Source organism: Mus musculus, chromosome 4 (genome assembly GCF_000001635.26).
Source record: "Mus musculus strain C57BL/6J chromosome 4, GRCm38.p6 C57BL/6J".
Lineage (NCBI taxonomy): Eukaryota > Metazoa > Chordata > Mammalia > Rodentia > Muridae > Mus > Mus musculus.
Window position 1 is genome coordinate 91,818,923 of NC_000070.6, and position 23,380 is coordinate 91,842,302.

Genomic DNA, 23,380 nt, shown 5'->3' on the forward strand with positions numbered 1-23,380 from the left:
ATTTAGAGACTATCCTACCTAGGAATCCTTCCCATATACATCACCCAATCCAGACACTATTGTGGATGCCAAGAAGTCCTTGCTGACAGAAGCCTAATATAGCTGTCTCTTGAGAGGCTCTGCCAGTGCCTGACAAATACAGAAGTAAAAGCTCTCAACCAACCATTGGACTGAGCACAGGGACCCCAGTGTAGGAGCTAGAGAAAGGACCCAAGGTGCTGAAGGGGTTTGCAGCTCCACATGAGGAACAACAATATGAACCAAGCATTACCCCCAGAGCTCCCAGGGACTAATCGCCAACAAAAGAGTACAAATATTGGGACTCATGGCTCCAGCTGCATATGTAGCAGAGGATGGGCTAGTTGGTCATCAATAGAAGAAGAAGCCCTTGTTTTTGTGAAGGCTCTATACCCTAGTGTAGGGGAATGCCAGGGACAGGAAGTGGGAGTGGGTGAGTTGGTGAGCAGGGGAAGGGGCAAAGGGATAGGGGATTTTCGGAGGGGAAACCCGGAAAGTGGACATTTGAAATGTAAGTAAAGAAAATTTCCAATTAAAATAAATAAAAGTGAACACATTTAAGTTAAATTATCCTTTCATATAAATTTATAATGATGTATATCATATAAAAGAGATATTATGATATACTGATTTTTGTCAAAAGGAATGGTCAGATGTTTTTGCATTGATTTGTACATTTCACTAGATACTTAAGTATATTTCTAAAGATTAGTATGAGGTTACATGTTGCTACACAAAGTAATGAAATTTAAATTTCATAGTAAAAATGTGACATTCAATTTCATATCATGAGGCTACATTCTTTTCCTTATTTATTGATGGATACAGTCTTATCTTAAATTTTCTTTATTATGTTGTCCAGTAATATCTTTAAAGAATTTCAGGCATAGTTTGAATTTATATTCCTTCCTTATTTGGACTTAGGCATCACATTCAGAATGTCTGCTATTTAAGAAAATAAGATATCTAATTATAAAGTCGGATTTGAACAAAGTTTATCTAAAAATCCAGCAATAGAGAAGATGCTAGATGAAAAAATCCAAACTGAGGAGTTTAATTACACTCATAAAAGCACAGGGAATAAATAATATTACATCAGCATTAACAAAAGAAGGGTTGTACTCATGCACACACTATTCTAAACACACACACACACACGCACACACACACACACACACACACACACACACACACAGAGAGAGAGAGAGAGAGAGAGAGAGAGAGAGAGAGAGAGAGAGAGAGAGAGACCTCCACCACCAAAAGAATAGAAATTAACATCCATTGATTATTGTTATTTCTTAATATTATCTAAAGGCCTCGATTTCCCAAAATAAAGTCATAGATTAACAGAATTGATACAAAATAGAGTTTGTACTTCTGCTGCCTAAAAGAAAATATCTCTCTCTCTCTCTCTCTCTCTCTCTCTCTCTCTCTCTCTCTCTCTCTCACACACACACACACACACACACACACACACACACACACAACCCTTAACATCAATGATAGACATTATCTCAGGGTACATAAATAAAAAAAAATAAGCAGATGTAAGACGTATAGAATGACTAGAAATTATCAGACCAAAGTTTGAAATCAATAAAATAGAAAGAGAAAAATACGAAGACTGAATGAAACAAAGAGTTGGTTATTTGAAAAAATCAACAAGACAGAAAAACTTCTATCCAGAGGTTTTTGGATAAGACAGAGATAATATAAAATTAAGAAAATCAGAAATAATAAAGCAAACATAATAACAGTCACCAAGAAAATCCAGAGATTCATAAGGTTATGCTTCAAAACCAAATTGAATATCTAAATAAAATCGATAATTTTCTTCATAGGTACAACTTACCAAAGTTAAATCAACATTAGATAACAAATTGAATAGATCTATAATCTGTAGTGAAATAGAAGCAGTCATTAAAAGTTTCATAGCCAGAAAATTCACAGGACCAAATGGTTTTAGAATTGTACCAGATTTTCAAAGAATAGTGAATGCCAATAATCCTCAAATTATCACACAAACTAGACAAAGGAACATTTCCCAATTCATTTCATGAGGTGACAGTTACACTGATACACAAACCCCACAAAAAGTTAACAAAGAAAGAGAATTACATAACAAATGTTCATATAAACATAGTCAAATTGTAGAAATACTCAACAAAATAGTTCCAAACCTAATACAGGAATACATTAAAAAGGCCGTCCATCTCCATCAAGTAGGTTTCACTTCAAGGATTCAGGGATAGTTTAAAATATGAAAATCTGTCAATATAAACCACCATATAAACAAACTGAAAAAAAGACCCACATGATCATCTCATTACTTGCTGAAAAGGCCTTTGACAAAATCCAATCTCCTTTAAAATAAAGTATTTAGAGATCAGGGATCAGATGATATATGTAAACATAATAAAGGTAATTTACAGCAAGCCTATAACTAACATCAAATTAAATGGAGAGAAACTCAAAGTAATTCCACTAAGATCAAGAACAAGACAAGGCTATTCACTTTCTCCATATCCATTCAATATAGTAGTTGGAGTTCTGGCTAGAACAATAAGACAACTAAATGTGATCAAGGTGATACAAATTGTAAAGAAAGAAGTCAATGGATTGATATTTGCAGATAATATGAGAAAACACATAAAGAACTCCCAAAAGTTCTATCTCAGAACACTTATAACTGATCAGTACTATAAGTGAAGTGACTAGAATCAAGAGTGGATAGAGGACACCAGAAGAGCATGGCCCAGTGAATCAACTAAGCAGGGCTCACATGTACTCAAGGGAGTAAAGTGGCAGGCATGGAACCTGCATAGGTCTGCACCAGGTATTTAGATATAAGTTATACCTGTCTGCCTTTTGTGAATCTTTAGGTGGAAGCAGGGCTGTCTCCGACTCTTTGTCTGCTCTTGAAACTCTTTTCCTTCTATTGGGTGGCCTTGTCCAGGCTTGATATGAGGATTTTTACTTTGTTCTGTTGTATCTTGTTTAGCTATCATCTCTTAGAGACCTGCTCTTTTCTGTATAGGAAATGGAGTGGGGGTGGATCTGAGAGAGAGGGCAAACAGTGGGGAGTTATAAGGAGTGGATGTAGGGAAAATCGTGGTTAGGCTGTATTATATGAAGAGGAATCTATTTAAAATCAAACAAGGAAAAGTAAGGAAGAAAGAAAGAAAGAAAGAAAGAAAGAAAGAAAGAAAGAGAAAGAAAGATTGAAAGATTGAAAGAAAGAAAGAGAAAGAAAAGAAGGAAGAAAATAAAATAATTTAATGCATAGCTTGTATTTATCATCTTTGTTTATTTGGATTTATGTATCACATTTGGAATGTTTGTACTACATTGCTAACTTTGGACAATTGTTAAACTTTGAAATGACATTACCTGTTCCACAACGAATTGTTAACAAATGAAAACTGACAGCCTGATCTTCTAATATCTAACTATAGGTTAGAAAGATAAATAAAATGACCTTGAAATTTTCTTTTTGATTTCTTTTTTATTCTGAGACTTCAAAGCAATTCGTAGTGTAGTGCAACCTAGGCCACTTGCTTTTCACCTTTTTCTGTTGCTGATCAAACCTCCATTAGAAGAGTATTGAAACTGCCAGAAGCATAGCTACCAGAAGACCATCTTTGTCTTTGTACACTAGTGTGTGGCTGCCGAGCTTATTCAAAAGCCATGGTGAGTGCTTTCATAAACATCCTCATCTATTCAGAACTAACATGTGATGGTACCTAGATTTGAATCTGAAGTCACTAATTCACCAGCTGATGATAAGATCAGCAAACCCTGCTACTAACCAGCTCCAAATTACAGAATTTGGGTAAATAGCAAAGAAACAGAACACAGCCCATGAAATAATATGATTGGTTCATTAAGTATTATTAATAGCTTGTGGATCAAGTCCTTAGTACTTTGGCTAGTGATTAATGAAGAAAAGGAGAATCATAAGTAATCTTGTTAATAAATATGATGATGAAAGAATAGGAAAGTGGCAAAAGCAACAGAATACTGAAGCAGGTTATCTAGACTCAAATGGCAGGGCAAGGGAAAAATTTAAAGGCATGCTTGAGAACATTAGAGAATATTACACACAGAGAGGCTGAAGTAATCTGTCAAAAAACTGCTCTAGAAAGTTATCCTGAGGGTACACCCCCTTTCCAGTTACCTCCCACTTTGCTAGATACCTGCAGAAAGAGTAGACATTTTAGATTTTTTTCCATCTGATTAAACTGTGTACCTACTAAAATCATCTAAAGATAGCATCAACCAATTGGTGTTTATATAATTAGGTATATATATATATATGTATATGTATATGTATATGTATATGTATATGTATATGTATATGTATTGTGAGTGTGTGTGTGTATGTATGTGTGTGTTGTGCAGCAGTATGTGTGTAGGTATACTAAGGTGTGTGTGTGTGTGTGTGTGTGTGTATAAAAACAGTTAAAGGAAAAAAGGTGCCATGAGTTTGAGAGAGGAAGAATATAAGAGAAAGAGAGATATGGGAGAGAGGAAAGAGAGGGGAAATGAAGTAATAATATTTTAACTAGTAATTATTTAAAGAGATCATTAAAGAGAATCATTAAAGAATTCAACAAATTCAAGTATTGTGTGTGCTACCCCTCATACCATGTATAACTTTCAGCTAGTTCATGGTGTTAAAAATCCCAAGAGCTCCCAGGAACTAAACCACCAACAAAAGAGCAGCAGAGGATGGCCTTGTCAGACATCAATGGGAGGAGAAGCCCTTGGTCCTGGGAAGGCACAATGCCCCAGTATAGAGAAATGCCAGGGCAAGGAGGTGGGTGGGTGAGCACCCTCATAGATGTGGGGGGAGGGAGGATGGGTTAGAGGGTTTGCAGAGGGGAAACCAGAAAAGGAGATAACATTTGAACATTTCAAATAAAATACCCAATAAAATGAAAAATTCCACGTGGACTGCTATAATAACTCTACTTCTATAAAACAGGATAATTCAATCTTAAATAACAAAACATTCAAAATTTCTTTTTTTTAGACATTTTGGTTCAAAACTTTACATATTAATATTTTCTATAATTAAACACAAGTTTAGTATCTCAAAGTCTTCAACATTTTGGAGTATTGGAATTCAAGATTTCTGTTTATTGGTGTTTTGTTTTGTTGTTTTACTTTTTGTTTTTCTGGATTTGGGGATTTTGTGGACAATGAATATATATATATTTTGTACAATTGTGTTTTAGTTTAATATTTTATTCCATTTGTTTCCCTAGCCTTTTGTCAAATCTCCTTGTGCTCTTTCTAGATGAAGAATTTCCATTAAGTAATATGTTTTCTCCATGTAGAGATGTAGACATAGATATTTTGTAATAACTTCTTAGGGTGTCACAAACTAGGATTAAAATTTATATGAAAATTAAATAAAGCATTACATATATTGTAAGATCAAGAAAAGCCTCCATGTAATACATATCTGGATCTGTTTGCAGCTTTGTTGACTCTTAATAAATGTCTACAGACTTAACTTCTTTTTCACTAATGCAAACCTACTTACTTTATGACAATATTTTATCCAGAAACCATCCCTGACATATCCTTTGCTAGTAATGAGGGTTGCCCTTTTGAAGGAGAGAAGAAAGACCTACATGGCTACAATACAAAAAGAACGACACTGTTGAAGAACAACTTCAATTGACATATGCTTAAGATACATAGTCACGTGGTTGCTGGAAAGAGATGTTTCTTCAGTATTAAGTGAACACACACTTTGATTGGCAATGTGTGCTTCTAATATGGTTTGAGACACTTGTTCAGATGCATCTTAGAAGCGTAGGATACGAAGGTAGAAACACTATAGGACACTTAGAGCACAAACCTGTACTCATGTAAAACTGAACTCTTTGAAAGCCCCAAGGATTAGTATCTTAGAGAAGATGAGAAGGACAGGAAGCAGAAGAACACTCAAATCAGGGTTGGTTGTGCCTTGCCTGTCTTCTTTAGAAAGTATATGCAAATTATATTGTTGACCTATTATGTATAGGCACTTCTAAATAAATGTGTTGGTAAATTGCATTAAGACCAGGAATATTAATAAGCAAAATAGCAGGTGCTATTGCTCTATTCCTCTATTATTCTATATTTTTCCCTTTTGATATTTTATTTTGGTTCCCTTTTTGTTGGATTTGCCCTCCCTTCTAGATCTTGGTTCTTAAATGTTTTGACTATAATTTTAGGTTTAAGCTTACCATTTTGGATCTGTTCCAAGATGGATAACTTCCTTATTATTCTTGATCCATAATGAAAGCTGTCTCTGAAAGTCATACCTGAAACTTGTTTTCTTCTCAGAATAGTGTGAAAGCCTCCTGTTATTAGAGAAAAATAAATGAATAATGAATTATTTCCAAGGGAACTTATAAGATGTTCAGCCAATCGCCAAAAGATTTGATTGAAATTCAGTATCTGAATCATTGAGTGCAGATGGGGCTTGGGAGTCTGCATTTCTGTCGTTTCTGAATTGCTTTTGCTTCTGGTGGTGGAACTTTGATCATAACCTGACCAACAGGATGACAACTGTAACAGTTAGAATGCTTGATTTTATCAAAAGACATAAATATGTTGATATGAAAAACGGCAACTTGAGACTTTCAGGCAGAGGTGGTTTGAAAATGTTGGTACTCACACCAGGTAATATTGTAGCTGCCATGACTGAGTCAGGCCCATACTGTAAGCACCTTTAAGCTTGCTCTATGAGACTTTTAAAGATCAAACACACTAAGCTCGGCATTACAAATTTTAGCCAGGAGCACATGACTTTCAATTACTCTATTTCTGCTCCCTTTCCCCATTCTGTCCCCAATAATATATTTAGTTTCCTTTGTACAGGATTCTCATTTAAGTTTCCATAAAAATACTGGCATATTTATAATTGCAAAGCATCTGTGTTTCTTAGTTGACTAGAACCATGGGTTCTGATCTGAGAAGTAAGTTTTCTTCATTTTTCCCTTCAGCCTCCCTTTCTCTCACTTAATTTCCTATGTAAATTGTGATGTTTTTTAATTCTCTAGAAATTATTTCTTCATAAAACAGAGTCAGAATTTTTTCTCTTTGCCTATTTTGCAAACTATATCTCCTACTGAGGCTTAATTCTACTGAACATCTGTAGAGGGGTTTTGAGTATTAGTTCTAAAAGTACATTAAAGTCTCACTAGATGGATGCTCACTTAATAAGTATTCATGTATTTTAATTGCCTGGGATCTTTGAGGTAACTCTCTTCCATGATGGTTCATCATGATATAAAGGTAATATAGAGGGATTTGATGATTTAATTTTATCTGATGAGATAGCAATGCATTCCTTAAAATTAAGACAGCAATACTTTATTTTCTGTCTTCATCCTGTCAGTACTACAGGTGAAATCAAAGATATTCTTTCTTCTCCTTATCTAATGGTCATTAATTTTATATGCACATACTTTTTCACATATAAATTTTGCTCCAGTGCTACAAGGAGAAATAAGAAGTCAGTTTTGATTGATAATTCTTTTGAAATTCGAGGCACATTTGCTTGGGTAAAATTGTGGAGAAAATAAACAAAATACAATTGCTAGGATAAAATACAGATATTTTGTGTACTTGTTACCGAAGTGACTATTATAATTCATACTTCCTGAACCATCCACTTATTTTCTCAAAACTTACTGAGCACTAGCATGATTTGTGCTTAGTTAGCAATAAAGGTCTTGCTTTCTAGGTGTCAAGGCTATCTTTCTCTCTGCAAATGTGTTTTATAGTTACTGAATACAACAAAAAATGAAGGACAACAACAAAATGCTTATAAATCAGGTTGAGAAGATAAGGAGTGAATGGTAGAGGTCTTAAGTTTAACTCTCTAGCAAAGTTTAACTTCTCTCAATGAAAAGACATTGAATTGGAGACCTGAGATGAAGTAAGTGATGACATGCATGGATGTTGATCAATGTGGCTTGACATAGAGGGAGAAGCAAGTGCAGTGGTAGTGCAGGAGAACAAGCCTGGCTTGCTAGAATGAAAGCATCAGCTCATATAGTGATGGGGTCAAGATGGAAGTGAAGGTTGATGTGGACCTCAAGGTTGTGGTCCTTGTGGATGTAATAACTTCTTGGAAAGAATGACCATGTTCTGCTGCTGCCTACAAGGTTTCCCAGTTACTGCCTATAGCAGATGGTTGTCCCAGTCCGTGTTTCTTTGCTCCTATCACTGCCTCACTTGGAATTACTCTCCCAAGGATCTCTATCCTATCTCCACTCCTATTCCAGCCCCATTTGTCCTCTCTTACAGTCTTCATTGCTGGGTCTTTGTGTCAGTGCCATCACCTAAAACATTCTTCACTAATGACACCCTTAGTGTATTGTCCCTTTTAATTTCAGCTTTTTTATCACTCCCTTGATGGAAACATTTCATCTGTGTTCTCTTTTATTATTCCCCACCTACAGTCTTAGGCTTTTCATTGCTGTGATAAAACACCAAGACCAAAAGTAACTTGTAGGGTAGGGTTAAGTTCAACTCACAGGATTGTAGTCTATCAGCCAGGAAACTCAGAGGTGAATTGCAGGCACTAGTCTAGAGGTAGGAATTGATGCAGAGATAGAGGAGGAAACACTGACCACTGGCTCCTTCCCCATGGCTTTCTCAGAATGCTTTCTTAGAGCACCCAGGATTGCTAGCCCAGAGATGGCATTGCCCTCAGTGAGCTGAGCCCTCTTATTATTATCAATCATTAATAAAGAAAATGCCCTGCAGACTTGCAACCATAGTGAGGGTATTTTCTTAACTGAGATTCCCTCTTCCAAAATGACACTTGCATCTTTTGAGTTGACCAAGTCAGTGTACCTCCCTAATGCCATTTTCTGAAGAAGGTTACTACTTACTCAGGTTTCTGTATGGAAGTAGCTATATTCTAACAACTAAAGGAAGATGCTGGAAAATGGTTAGTATTGTTCAATAGTGTGTTACCATCCCTTCTGCAGTCAAACATGCCATTCCTAACAGTATATAGCAAACGTATTACATCTCACTATAGTAACAGTCTACATCAACACTGTAGCAAGGTATGGTGCTTTTCCACTTCATTTCTTTTGTTCTCTTTGTGGCTTTGCTGAACTGATCCATCATTAACATGTATAATTTAGTATTTTCTTCTGGCACACTGTGATGCTGTCTGTGTTGCTGATAGATTTGTCTTAGTCTTAGTCTTGGGTCTCTCAGCTCTCTACTTTCCTAGATTTTGCTTATCCAAGCATTTCATTTGTCACCCTACCTGCCACTGTCATGACATTTGTCTTTATCCTCAGTCATTAGTTTCCTTTATTCCATCTTATTTCCATTACAGGGTTTGTTCTTTCTATTGTTATTTGTCACAGTATCTATTTTAGTAACAGATATGATTATCAGAGCATCTCTTTTTACTTCCATTCTTCGTGTTATTTGAGCATTTGATGTCAGATTTGGTGTTGGGGACTATACTAGACATCTCTGGACCATTGTAAGCTACTTTATTTATTCTAATAATATTAGGTCATTTTCCCCTCTTTTCCAGTGAAGAACAATCACAAAACATCCATATAGCCTTGTCTTTTATGATGTTGGGGACTTACTTTGTTTTTGGAGGTCACAGACTTAGAAGGACGTATCAGTGGCACAAGGTGAGTGAATGAAAAATTTATAAATGTTTGCCCTGAACATGCGTGTTCAGGGAATGGATTATGTGACTAGAGTCCCATGAAGATAAAGTGTTTATTTACTGAGGCTTGACTGTGTGCTCATATTTTACATTTTAATGGCATATTCTAAATGATGAGTACTTTATTTCACTTCAAAGTTAGTACATTTCTACTGTGAACAAAATATAGTTCGTATACTTTATTATTCGTGGTCTTTAGTGGTAGAATGGTATAGCAAAGCAAATGCATTCTATTCTAAAATGGATTGATTACCTATGAAAACCTTACTAAAGAGCGATGGGGGAAGAAGAGGTTAATGAAAACATGGAATATATGTTCCCTTCACAATGCTGTCTCAGGTATAATCATCCAACATCTAATATGATTCTCAGATAACTTAAAAAAATAACAAAAGTTTGGTAGTGATCTCTGACTTACTAGAAGATGATGGGAAGCATTAGTTGGCAATTTTGGTTTCTATAGCAGAGGAATTAGTTACTTCTTCCTTAAGGCATATCTAATTCATAATTGTGGCTGAAAATGAACTCTAATCCTAGGAATTCTCTAAGTCAGTGAAATATTTTGCATTCCATCAAGTGTCTTGTGGATTCACATACTCTGTCACATGATTAAAAAACGATTTGAAGTTGGTAGTTTTGATACTTAGTTTTATTTTTCTAAACTGAGAAAATTAGAATACCAGACACTGATAGAGAAGACTATCATTTATCACCATGTCCAAAGAATCAAAGACTTCAAGAGAATACATGAAATACTGAATACTTGAAAGTAAAACATTGAACCATTTCTATTTTTTATACAATTTAAATATTAATGATGCATGTTCATGATATGATTACAGAAAAATAGCATTTAGTTTTTTTTCATTTAGTTTTTTTATTTAGCATTTAGTTTTTAGACTGTACGTTTCCTAGAACTGACGAGCAGCAGCTACTGTGATATTGCGAGGAGTTTAATATACTCTACAAGTGAAAGAGAATATCCTTCATGTTCATATTGTGAAGGAATAAGACACTTAAAAGTAGTTCACACAGAATATTCACATATGCATTGAATTATTGAGGCAAAGATAGATTATCCTGAAACTTAACACATTTTCTCTATGTTATTTCTCTGATATTTGGTTAATATGCTCCTTTGTTGGACTTTCTAAATGAATTTTTTAAAATTCACTTACATGATAGCAGCTGGAGAGATCAATGGCTGACTCCAAGCCAGAGAGGCAGATAATCAAATTTTATTTTCCAAGGACTAGAGACATTTAAAGTTAGCATATTGCTACAATGAATACCTCATACTGGTACTTGCAAGTAAACTTTATTAATTGAACAATTTAGAGGGGGGATGATTCCAGATTAGGTGGTCTATGAGTCCCCCATTAGGCTGGTGTATCATAATATCAAGAATGTGTGAGAGAGGAAGTTACCACATAGTGAGTTACAAAGACCAGGGAGGTTACCAGGCTTCCTTTTCTAAATAATCCTTTCCTTGGGAACTTACCACAAAAAAGTATGTTGATATCTGAGGAGAGCATCTTCAGAGACTTAGACACCTCCCACTTATTCTGATTTCATAAAATTCCACAGGATATACTCAAATACAAACTCTTGAAGAATACATTGAAAAAAAAAACATAAAAATCCATTCTGTTTGAGATGGTGGCAGAGAGAAACAAAGAAAATTGTTGGAGCCAAGTAACATTAATACCAGTCTCCAAAAATATGTCTTCTTTTGTGCATCAAATATATCTTAGATACCTTAAAGTTTGACATAACAGCAGAAGCATAGGGTTCAAGGACAATATCAGAGATAATTTATATTCCCAATAAATTTATATTTTGTTGAGAAATAGAGAAAAATTATACTCATATGAAACATTAAAACTATAAACTGGTTGAAATTATTTTAAAAAGGAGTCTGAGGCTAAGCTTTAGTTGAAAAGCCATGCAAGCATGGTGACCTGAGTTTGGTCTCCAGCACCATCATAAAACCTGGGAATGAATGCATGTTTTTGTAATTCCAGTATCAGGGAACTGGAGATAGGAACATCCCTTGGGACTGATGGCTAGTTATTCTAGATGAAATTATTGCCTCCAGGTTATATGAAAGACTCTGTTTAAAAAACTAAGTTAGAAAAGGATTGAAGAAGATATGTGCTGGTTAGTTTTTTTGTCAGCTTGACACAAACTGAGGTCATCTGGGAAGAGGGAAAGTCACCTGAGAAAATGCCTCAACAGAATGGCCTGTATGCAAGTCTATGTGAGATTTTTCTGGATTAATAACTGATGTTAGACAGCCCAGCCCATTGTGTTCAATGCCATCCCTGAAATGGAGAGCAGGTGGTATCTAGTGGCATAATAAAGCACTCTGAGCAAGTCATGAAAGAGTGTTTCCCCATGGTCTACTCTGATTCAGCTCCTGCTTACTGCTTTAGTTTCTGATTACTGGTTTCTGTGCTACTTGAGTTCCTACCTTGATTTTCCTCACACTGAAGCATTGCTACCCTGAAATGTAAGATTAAATATTTATATGGTTATATATATAAAACCTATATACATAACCTACAAAACAACCCAAGCTGTTTTTGGTCATGACAATTATGACAGCAATAAAAACTAGGATATATGAGATATTGATCTCTTGCTCATATAACTATAACTATAGCCATATATATATACATATATGTATATATATATATGTATATATAGTCTGCACATAAATACATTCACTTATGCATATAAACGTACACACACACGCACACAAACCTTTAAGAAATAGCAGGAAATTCTATGATAACAAATGAGAATAGAACTGGAATTGAACAAAAACGAGAAAGTTTTCTATATAGTTACATAATTATCTTCTAAATATCAAATATTTCTTGCTTAAAACTACATTAATTAGGTGAAAGAGGTGGAAGTTGTAGAGATGAAAAATCCATGGAGAGGAAACAGTGACAAGAAAGGATCTTAGAACATGGTAGATCTGGCAGGCAGTGGAAGGTGAGAACGTAGAGCCTTGACTGCCTCATTAACATTTTTGTCTTTATTATAAGTATCATGGTATATAATGAAAAGGTTTTTATCTGGTGTCTTTTAAGATAAGATTTGTGAGAAAATTTAGTCTAGCGAAAGTTGATACTAATTTACTATGACAACAGCAGTAGGATGGGAATAAAAGTAAATGATATAGAAAGATTTAGAAAGTCAATAGAATAAAACTTAAAAATAAGATCTTTTTTAGTGTGTGTGTTTGTGTATGTGTAGATAAAGAGCAAAGACTGAGAGAGGAAGACAGAAAGGGAGAGGGACAGGGAGAGGGATGGGGGCAGGGACAGGGACAGGGACAGGGATGGAGGGAGAGAGTGTAAGAGCAAGATTAAACTCATTGGCTAATCTGTCCACCCTGTGATTCTATATTTTTTGTCAAAAGCAGTGAGATAATTTACCTTAAGACAAAATGAATGAGCAATATTAAACAATGTGGCACTTCTTGTGGCTATGTCAGATGTTGCCATGGTGAGATATTGTTTCTTATATGCAAATGATTAAATACATGAGATTTTATGTTTATTGCTCCAGCCAGAGTCAGCTAGAACATCTAACACTATAGATTACCAGATGGCGAAAGGCAAACATAAGAATCTTACTAACAGAAACCAAGACCACTCATTTTGATCAGAACCCAGTATGCCCAAAAGAGCGAGTCCTGGATACCTCAACACACCTGAAAAACAAGATTCAGATTTAAAATCATACCTCATGATGATGGTAGAGGATTTTAAGAAGGGCATTAAAAACTCACTTAAAGAAATACAGGAGAACACTGCTAAACAGGTAGAAGCCCTTAAAGAAGAAGCACAAAGATCTCTCAAAGAATTACAGGAAAACACTGAAAATAAGTAGAAGACCTTAAAGAGGAAACACAAAAATCCCTTAGAGAATTACAGGAAAACACAGCCAAACAAATTGAACAAAATCATCCAAGACCTAAAAAGGGAAGTAGAAACAATAAAGAAAACCCAAAGGGAGAGAACTCTAAAGATAGAAACCCTAGGAAAGAAATCAGGAACCATAGATGCAAGCATCAGCAACAGAATACAAGAGATGGAAGAGATAATCCCAGGTGCAGAAGATTCCATAGACAACATGGACACAGAAATCAAAGAAAATGCAAAATGCAAAAAGATCCTAACTCAAAACATCCAGGAAATTCAGGACAGAATGAGAAGACCAAACCTAAGGATAATAGGTATAGATGAGAGTGAAGATTTTCAACTTAAAGGGCCAGTAAATATCTTCAACAAAATTATAGAAGAAAACTTCCCTAACCTAAAGAAAGAGATGACCATGAACTTACAAGAATCCTACAGAACTCCAAATAGACTGGACCAGAAAAGAAATTCCTCCTGACATATAATAATCAGAACAACAAATGCACTAAATAAAGATAGAATATTAAAAGCAGTAAGGGAGAAAGGTCAAGTAACATATAAAGGAAGGCCTATCAGAATTACACCAGACTTTTCACCAGAGACTATGAAAGCCAGAAGATCCTGGACAGATGTTATAGAAACCCTAAGAGAACACAAATGCCAGCCCAGGCTACTCTGCCCAGCAAAACTCTCAATTATCATAGATGGAGAAACCAAAGCATCCCATGACAAAACCAAATTCATACAACATCTTTCCATGAATCCAGCCCTTGAAAGGATAATAAAGGGAAAACTCCAAGACAAGGATGGAAATTATGCCCTAGAAAACACAAGAAAGTTATCCTTCAACAAACCTAAAAGAAGATGACCGCAAGACCAGAATGCCAACTCTAACAACCAAAATAACAGGAAGCAACAATTTATTTTCCTTTATGTCTCTTAATATCAATGAACTCAATTCACCAATAAAAAGACATAGACTAACAGACTGGCTACAAAAACAGGACCCAACATTTTGCTGCATACAGGAAACCCACCTCAGGAACAAAGACAGAGACTACCTAAAAGTAAAAGGCTGGAAAACAATTTTCCAAGAAAATGGTCCAAAGAAACAAGTTGGAGTAGCCATTCTAATATCAGATAAAATTGACTTCCAGTCCAATTTATCAAAAAAGACAAGGAGGGGCAGTTCATACACATCAAAGGTAAAATCTTCCAAGAGGAAATCTCCATTCTATGCTCCAAATGCAAGGGCATCCACATTCATTAAGGAAACTCTAGTAAAGCTCAAACCACACATTGCCCCTCACACAATAATAGTGGGAGACTTCAACACCCCATTCTCATCAATGGACAGATCCTGAAAACAAACTAAACAGAGGCACATTGAAACTAACAGAAGTTATGAAACAAATGGATTTAACAGATACCTTCAAAACATTTTATCCTAAACAAATAGCTATTTCTTCTCAGCTCCTCATGGTACCTTCTCTAAAATTTACCATATAATTGGGCACAAACCAGGACTTAACAGATACAAATTATTGAAATTATCCCATGCATCCTATTAGATCACCATGGACTAAGGCTGATCTTCAATAACAACATAAATCATAGAAAATCAACATTCATGTGGAAGCTGAAACAACACTCTACTCAATAACTTGGTCAAGGAAGAAATAAAGAAAGAGATTAAAGACTTTTTAGAGTTTAATGAAAAAGAAGCCACAACATACCCAAACTTATGGGACACAATGGAAGCATTCTTAAGAGGAAACTTCATAGCTCTGAGTGCTCCCAAAAAGAAACAAGAGAGAGCATACACTAGCAGCTTGACAGCACACCTAAAAGCAGTAAAACAAAAGGAAGCAAATTCACCCAAGAGGAATAGACGGCAGGAAATAATTAAACTTAGGGTGGAAATCAACCAAGTGGAAACAAAAAGAAATATAGAAAGAATCAACCAAGCCAGGAGCTGGTTCTTTTAGAAAATCATCAAGATAGATAAACCCTTAGCAAGACTCACTAGAGGGCACTGGGACAGTATCCTAATTAACAAAATCAGAAGTGAAAAAGGGGACATAACAACAGAACCAGAGGAAATGCAAAACATCATCAGATTCTACTACAAAAGGCTATACTCAAGGATACTGGAATACATGGATGAAATGGACAAATTCCTAGACAGATACCAGGCACCAAAGTTAAATAAGTATCAGATTAAGGATCTAAACAGTCAAATTTCCCCTAAAGAAATATATAAATGTTCATCAATCGTCTCCCAACCATAAAAAGAACAGGACCAGATGGTTTTAGTACAGAGTTCTATCAGGCCTTCAAACAAGATCTAATTCCAATTTTTCTCAAACCATTCCAAAAAAATAGAAACAAAAGGTACTCTACCCGATTTATTCTATGAAGCCACAAATACTCTGATACCTAAACCACATAAAGACCCAGCTAAGAAAGAGAACTTCAGACCAATTTCACTTATGAATACTGATGCAAAACTACTCAACAAATTTCTCTCAAACTGAATCCAAGAACACATCAGAACAATGATTCATCATGATCAAGTAGGCTTCATCCCAGGGATGAAGGGATGGTTTAATATATGGAAATTCATCAACGTAATCTGCTATATAAACAAACTCAAAGACAAAAACTGCATGGTCATCTCCTTAGATGCTGAGAAAGCATTTGACAAAATCCAACACCCCTTCATGATAGAAGTCTTGAAAAGATCATGAATTCAGGGCCCATACCTAAACACAATCAAGGCAATATACAGCTAACCAGTAGCCAACAACAAAGTAAATGGAGAGAAGCTGGAAGCAATTCCACTAAAATCAGTGACTAGACAAGGCTGCCCACATTCTCCCTACCTATTAAATATAGTACTTGAAGTCCTAGCCAGAGCAATTAAACAACAAAAGCAGATCAAGGGGATAAAAATTGGAAAGGAAGGATTCAAAATATCACTATTTGCAGATGATATGATAGTATATATAAGTGACACTAAAAATTCCACCAGAGAACTCCTAAACCTGATAAACAACTTCAGTGCAGTAGCTAGATATAAAATTAACTCAAACAAATCAATGGCCTTTCTCTACACAAGGATAAATGGCCTAAGAAAGAAATTAGGGAAACAACACCCTTAACAATAGTCACAAATAATATAAAATACCTTTGTGTGACTCTAACTAAGGAAGTGAATGATATGTATGCCAAGAACTTCAAGTCTCTGAAGAAAGAAATGGAAGAAGATCTCAGAAGATGAAAAGATCTCCCATGCTCATGGATTGGCAGGATCAATATAGTCAAAATGGCTATCCTGCTGAAAGCAATCTATAGATTCAATGTAATCCCCATCAAATATCCAACTCAATTCTTCACTGAGATAGAAAGGGCAATTTGTAAATTCATCTGGAAAAATAAAAAACCTAGGATAGCAAACACTATTCTCAACAATAAAAGAACCTTTGGTGGAATCATCATGCCTGACTTAAAGCTGTAGTACAGAGCAATTGTGACAAAAACTGCATGGTACTTGTCCAGTGACAGACAGGTAGATCAATGGAATAGAGTTGAAGACCCAGAAATGAATCCACACAGCTATGGCAACTTAATCTTTGACAAGGTAGCTAAAACCATCCAGTGGACAAAAGACAGCATTTTAAACAAATGGTGTTGTCTCAACTGGCAGTTATCATATAGAGGAATGCGAATCAATCCATTCTTATCTTCTTGTACAAAGGTCAAGTCTAAGTGGATCAAGGAACTCCACATAAAACCAGAGACACTAAAACTTTTAGAGGAGAAAGTGGGGAAAAGCCTCGAAGATATGGGCACAGGGGAAAAATTGCTGAACAGAACAGCAATGACTTGTGCTGTAAGATCAAGAATCTACAAATGGGACCTCATAAAATTGCAAAGCTTTTGTAAGACAAAAGACACACACTGTCAATAAGACAAAAAGGTCGCCAACAGATTGGGAAAGGAGCATTAGTACCCTAAATCTGATAGGGGACTAATATCCAATATATACAAAGAACTCAAGAAGGAAGATTCCAGAAAATCAAATAACCACATTAAAAAATGTGGTACAAATCGCGCGGAACCTGAGACTGCGGTACATAGGGAAGGAGGCTACCCGGGCCTGATCTGGGGCACAAGCCCCTTCCGCTCCACTCGAGCCCCGGACTACCTTGCCAGCGGAGTCTCGCCCAACACCTGCAAGGGCCCACACAGGACTCCCCACGGGATCCTAAGACCTCTGGGGAGTGGAACACAACTTCTGCCAAGAGTCTGGTTCGAACACCAGATATCTGGGTACCTGCCCTGCAAGAAGAGAGCGTGCCTGCAGAGAATACTCTGCCCACTGAAACTAAGGAGAGTGCTACCCTCCAGGTCTGCTTATAGATGCTAACAGAGTCACCTGATGAACAAGCTCTTAACAGTGACAACTATAACAGCTAGCTTCAGAGATTACCAGATGGCGAAAGGCAAACGTAAGAATCCTACTAACAGAAATCAAGACCACTCACCATCATCAGAACGCAGCACTCCCACCCCACCTAGTCCTGGGCACCCCAACACAACCGAAAATCTAGACACAGATTTAGAAACATTTCTCATGATGATGATAGACGACATCAAGAAGGACTTTCATAAGTCACTTAAAGAATTACAGGAGAGCACTGCTAAAGTGTTACAGGCCATTAAAGAAAAGCAGGAAAACACAGCCAAACAGGTAGAAGTCATTAAAGAAAAACAGGAAAACACATCCAAACAGGTAATGGAAATGAACAAAACCATACTAGAACTAAAAAGGGAAGTAGACACAATAAAGAAAACCCAAAGCGAGGCAAGCTGGAGATAGAAACCCTAGGAAAGAGATCTGGAACCATAGATGCCAGCATCAGCAACAGAATACAAGAGATGGAAGAGAGAATCTCAGGTGCAGAAGATTCCATAGAGAACATCGACACAACAGTCAAAGAAAATACAAAATGCAAAAGGATCCTAACTCAAAAAATCCAGGTAATCCAGGACACAATGAGAAGACCAAACCTACGGATAATAGGAATTGATGAGAATGAAGATTTTCAACTTAAAGGGCCAGCTAATATCTTCAACAAAATAATAGAAGAAAACTTCCCAAACATAAAGAAAGAGATGCCCAGGATCATACAAGAAGCCTACAGAACTCCAAATAGACTGGACCAGAAAAGAAAATCCTCCCGACACATAATAATCAGAACAAAAAAATGCACTAAATAAAGATAGAATATTAAAAGCAGTAAGGGAGAAAGGTCAAGTAAAGGGAGAAAGGAAGGCCTATCAGAATTACACCAGACTTTTCACCAGAGACTATGAAAGCCAGAAGAGCGTGGACAGATGTTATACAGACACTAAGAGAACACAAATGCCAGCCCACGCTACTATACCCGGCCAAACTCTCAATTACCATAGATGGAGAAACCAAAGTATTCCACGACAAAACCAAATTCACACAATATCTTTCCACAAATCCAGCCCTTCAAAGGATAATAACAGAAAAGAAGCAATACAAGGACGGAAATCACGCCCTAGAACAAGCAAGAAAGTAATCACTCAACAAACCAAAAAGAAGACAGCCACAAGAACAGAATGCCAACTCTAACAACAAAAATAAAAGGAAGCAACAATTACTTTTCCTTAATATCTCTTAATATCAATGGACTCAATTCCCCAATAAAAAGACATAGACTAACAGACTGGCTACACAAACAGGACCCAACATTCTGCTGCTTACAGGAAACCCATCTCAGGGAAAAAGACAGACACTACCTCAGAGCGAAAGGCTGGAAAACAATTTTCCAAGCAAATGGACTGAAGAAACAAGCTGGAGTAGCCATTTTAATATCGGATAAAATCGACTTCCAACCCAAAGTTATCAAAAAAGACAAGGACGGACACTTCATACTCATCAAAGGTAAAATCCTCCAAGAGGAACTCTCAATTCTGAATATCTACGCTCCAAATGCAAGGGCAGCCACATTCATTAAAGACACTTTAGTAAAGCTCAAAGCACACATTGCACCTCACACAATAATAGTGGGAGACTTCAACACACCACTTTCATCAATGGACAGATCGTGGAAACAGAAACTAAACAGGGACACAGTGAAACTAACAGAAGTTATGAAACAAATGGACCTGACAGATATCTACAGAACATTTTATCCTAAAACAAAAGGATATACCTTCTTCTCAGCACCTCACGGGACCTTCTCCAAAATTGACCATATAATTGGTCACAAAACAGGCCTCAACAGATACAAAAGTATTGAAATTGTCCCATGTATCCTATCAGACCACCATGGCCTAAGATTGATCTTCAATAACAACATAAATAATGGAAAGCCAACATTCACGTGGAAACTGAATAACACTCTTCTCAATGATACCTTGGTCAAGGAAGGAATAAAGAAAGAAATTAAAGACTTTTTAGAGTTTAATGAAAATGAAGCCACAACGTACCCAAACCTATGGGACACAATGAAAGCATTTCTAAGAGGGAAACTCATAGCTCTGAGTGTCTCCAAGAAGAAGTGGGAGAGAGCACATACTAGCAGCTTGACAACACATCTAAAAGCCCTAGAAAAAAAGGAAGCAAATTCACCCAAGAGGAGTAGATGGCAGGAAATAATCAAACTCAGGGGTGAAATCAACCAAGTGGAAACAAGAAGAATCATTCAAAGAATTAACCAAACGAGGAGTTGGTTCTTTGAGAAAATCAACAAGATAGATAAACCCTTAGCTAGACTCACTAGAGGGCACAGGGACAAAATCCTAAATAACAAAATCAGAAATGAAAAGGGAGACATAACAACAGATCCTGAAGAAATCCAAAACACCATCAGATCCTTCTACAAAAGGCTATACTCAACAAAACTGGAAAACCTGGACGAAATGGACAAATTTCTGGACAGATACCAGGTACCAAAGTTGAATCAGGATCAAGTTGACCATCTAAACAGTCCCATATCACCTAAAGAAATAGAAGCAGTTATTAATAGTCTCCCAACCAAAAAAAGCCCAGGACCAGACGGGTTTAGTGCAGAGTTCTATCAGACCTTCAAAGAAGATCTAATTCCAGTTCTGCACAAACTATTTCACAAAATAGAAGTAGAAGGTACTCTACCCAACTCATTTTATGAAGCCACTATTACTCTGATACCTAAACCACAGAAAGATCCAACAAAGATAGAGGATTTCAGACCAATTTCCCTTATGAATATCGATGCAAAAATCCTCAATAAAATTCTCCCTAACCAAATCTAAGAACACATTAAAGCAATCATCCAGCCTGACCAAGTGGATTTTATTCCAGGGATGCAGGGATGGTTTAATATACGAAAATCCATCAATGTAATCCATTATATAAACAAACTCAAAGACAAAAACCACATGATCATCTCGTTAGATGCAGAAAAAGCATTTGACAAGATCCAACACCCATTCATGATAAAAGTTTTGGAAAGATCAGGAATTCAAGGCCCATACCTAGACATGATAAAAGCAATATACAGCAAACCAGTAGCCAACATCAAAGTAAATGGAGAGAAGCTGGAAGCAATGCCACTAAAATCAGGGACTAGACAAGGCTGCCCACGTTCTCCCTACCTTTTCAACATAGTACTTGAAGTATTAGCCAGAGCAATTCGACAACAAAAGGAGATCAAGGGGATACAAATTGGAAAAGAGGAAGTCAAAATATCACTTTTTGCAGATGATATTATAGTATATATAAGTGACCCTAAAAATTCTACCAGAGAACTCCTAAACCTGATAAAAAGCTTCGGTGAAGTAGCTGGATATAAAATAAACTCAAACAAGTCAATGGCCTTTCTCTATACAAAGAATAAACAGGCTGAGAAAGAAATTAGGGAAACAACACCCTTCTCAATAGTCACAAATAATATAAAATATCTTGGTGTGACTCTAACTAAGGAAGTGAAAGATCTGTATGATAAAAACTTCAAATCTCTGAAGAAAGAAATTAAAGAAGATCTCAGAGGATGGAAAGATCTCCCGTGCTCATGGATTGGCAGGATCAACATTGTAAAAATGGCTATCTTGCCAAAAGCAATCTACAGATTCAATGCAATCCCCATCAAAATTCCAACTCAATTCTTCAACGAATTGGAAGGAGCAATTTGCAAATTTGTCTGGAATAACAAAAAACCTAGGATAGCAAAAAGTCTTCTCAAGGATAAAAGAACTTCTGGTGGAATCACCATGCCTGACCTAAAGCTTTACTACAGAGCAATTGTGATAAAAACTGCATGGTACTGGTAGAGAGACAGACAAGTAGACCAATGGGATAGAATTGAAGACCCAGAAATGAACCCACACACCTATGGTCACTTGATCTTCGACAAGGGAGCTAAAACCATCCAGTGGAAGAAAGACAGCATTTTCATCAATTGGTGCTGGCACAACTGGTTGTTATCGTGTAGAAGAATGCGAATCGATCCATACTTATCTCCTTGTACTAAGGTCAAATCTAAGTGGATCAAGGAACTTCACATAAAACACTGAAACTTATAGAGGAGAAAGTGGGGAAAATCCTTGAAGATATGGGCACAGGGGAAAAATTCCTGAACAGAACAGCAATGGCTTGTGCTGTAAGATCTAGAATTGACAAATGGGACCTAATGAAACTCCAAAGTTTCTGCAAGGCAAAAGACACCGTCAATAAGACAAAAAGACCACCAACAGATTGGGCAAGGATCTTTATCTATCCTATATCAGATAGGGGACTAATATTTAACATATATAAAGAACTCAAGAAGGTGGACTTCAGAAAATTAAATAACCCCATTAAAAAATGGGGCTCAGAACTGAACAAAGAATTCTCACCTGAGGAATACTGAATGGCAGAGAAGCACTTGAAAAAATGTTCAACATCCTTAATCATCAGGGAAATGCAAATCAAAACAACCCTGAGATTCCACCTCACACCAGTCAGAATGGGTAAGATCAAAAATTCAGGTGACAGCAGAGGCTGGCGAGGATGTGGAGAAAGAGGAACACTCCTCCATTGTTGGTGGGATTGCAGGCTTGTACAACCACTCTGGAAATCAGTCTGGCGGTTCCTCAGAAAATTGGACATAGTACTACCGGAGGATCCAGCAATACCTCTCCTGGGCATATATCCAGAAGATTCCCCAACTGGTAAAAAGGACACATGCTCCACTATGTTCATAGCAGCCTTATTTATAATAGCCAGAAGCTGGAAAGAACCCAGATGCCCCTCAACAGAGGAATGGAGACAGAAAATGCGGTACATCGACACAATGGAGTACTACTCAGCTATTAAAAAGAATGAATTTATGAAATTCCTAGGCAAATGGATGGACCTGGAGGGCATCATCCTGAGTGAGGTAACACATTCACAAAGGAACTCACACAATATGTACTCACCGATCAGTGGATATTAGCCCCAAACCTAGGATACCCAAGATATAAGATACAATTTGCTAAACACATGAAACTGAAGAAGAATGAAGACTGAAGTGTGGACACTATGCCCCTCCTTAGAATTGGGAACAAAACACCCATGGAAGGAGTTACAAAGACAAAGTTTGGAGCTGAGATGAAAGGATGGACCATGTAGAGACTGCCATATCCAGGGATCCACCCCATAATCAGCATCCAA